The 1,652-nt window shown below is 57.0% G+C and overlaps 1 pseudogene; it reads right to left on the bottom strand.

Moving 5' to 3' along the window:
• Positions 1 to 350: 350 nt before the first annotated feature.
• Positions 351 to 468, bottom strand: LOC126458871 (5S ribosomal RNA; annotated as a pseudogene).
• Positions 469 to 1,652: the final 1,184 nt, after the last annotated feature.

Here is a 1,652-nt window from a genome sequence, read left to right as displayed (position 1 = left end):
AAATCAACGAAATTCCAATAACTGGATAGCTACGTACACCAATCCCAGGAAACAACGTAAAATGGCGTTATGCAGTGTAGAATACTGGTGAATTCTGGCGGAGACGCCTGGTCGTAACTTTAGAATAAAAAAACTAAGAAACTCCGTCCGAACACGCCTTGGAAGGCCCGTTGGTACCGACCGGCCGCCGTGTCATCCTCAACCCATATGCGTCACTGGATGCGGATATGGAGGGACATGTGGTCAGCATACCGCTCTCCCCTCCGTATGTCAGTTTACGAGACCGGAGCCGCTACTTCTCAAACAAGTGGCTCCTCAGCTTGCCTCACAAGGACTGAGTGCACGCCGCTTGCCAACAGCGCTCGGTAGAGCGGTTGGTCACCCACCCAAGTGCTAGCCCAGCCCGACAGCGCTTAACTTCGGTGATCTGACAGGAACCGATGTTACCACTGTGGCAAGGCCGTTGGCGTAACTTTAGAATAATCCATCAAAATATACTCCTGGAAATGGAAAAAAGAACACATTGACACCGGTGTGTCAGACCCACCATACTTGCTCCGGACACTGCGAGAGGGCTGTACAAGCAATGATCACACGCACGGCACAGCAGACACACCAGGAACCGCGGTGTTGGCCGTCGAATGGCGCTAGCTGCGCAGCATTTGTGCACCGCCACCGTCAGTGTCAGCCAGTTTGCCGTGGCATACGGAGCTCCATCGCAGTCTTTAACACTGGTAGCATGCCGCGACAGCGTGGACGTGAACCGTATGTGCAGTTGACGGACTTTGAGCGAGGGCGTATAGTGGGCTTGCGGGAGGCCGGGTGGACGTACCGCCGAATTGCTCAACAGTGGGGCGTGAGGTCTCCACAGTACATCGATGTTGTCGCCAGTGGTCGGCGGAAGGTGCACGTGCCCGTCGACCTGGGACCGGACCGCAGCGACGCACGGATGCACGCCAAGATCGTAGGATCCTACGCAGTGCCGTAGGGGACCGCACCGCCACTTCCCAGCAAATTAGGGACACTGTTGCTCCTGGGGTATCGGCGAGGACCATTCGCAACCGTCTCCATGAAGCTGGGCTACGGTCCCGCACACCGTTAGGCCGTCTTCCGCTCACGCCCCAACATCGTACAGCCCGCCTCCAGTGGAGTCGCGACAGGCGTGAATGGAGGGACGAATGCAGACGTGTCGTCTTCAGCGATGAGAGTCGCTTCTGCCTTGGTGCCAATGATGGTCGTATGCGTGTTTGGCGCCGTGCAGGTGAGCGCCACAATCAGGACTGCATACGACCGAGGCACACAGGGCCAACAGCCGGCATCATGGTGTGGGGAGCGATCTCCTACACTGGCCGTACACCACTGGTGATCGTCGAGGGGACACTGAATAGTGCACGGTACATCCAAACCGTCATCGAACCCATCGTTGTACCATTCCTAGATCGGCAAGGGAACTTGCTGTTCCAACAGGACAATGCACGTCCGCATGTATCCCGTGCCACCCAACGTGCTCTAGAAGGTGTAAGTCAACTACCCTGGCCAGCAAGATCTCCGGATCTGTCCCCCATTGAGCATGTTTGGGACTGGATGAAGCGTCGTCTCACGCGGTCTGCACGTCCAGCACGAACGCTGGTCCAACTGAGGCGCCAGGTGGA

The sequence above is a fragment of the Schistocerca serialis genome, chromosome 2 (assembly GCF_023864345.2).
Source record: "Schistocerca serialis cubense isolate TAMUIC-IGC-003099 chromosome 2, iqSchSeri2.2, whole genome shotgun sequence".
NCBI classification, from domain to species: domain Eukaryota; kingdom Metazoa; phylum Arthropoda; class Insecta; order Orthoptera; family Acrididae; genus Schistocerca; species Schistocerca serialis.
The sequence above is the reverse complement of the archived record's forward strand: the minus strand, read 5'-3'. Positions and strand labels throughout refer to the sequence as shown.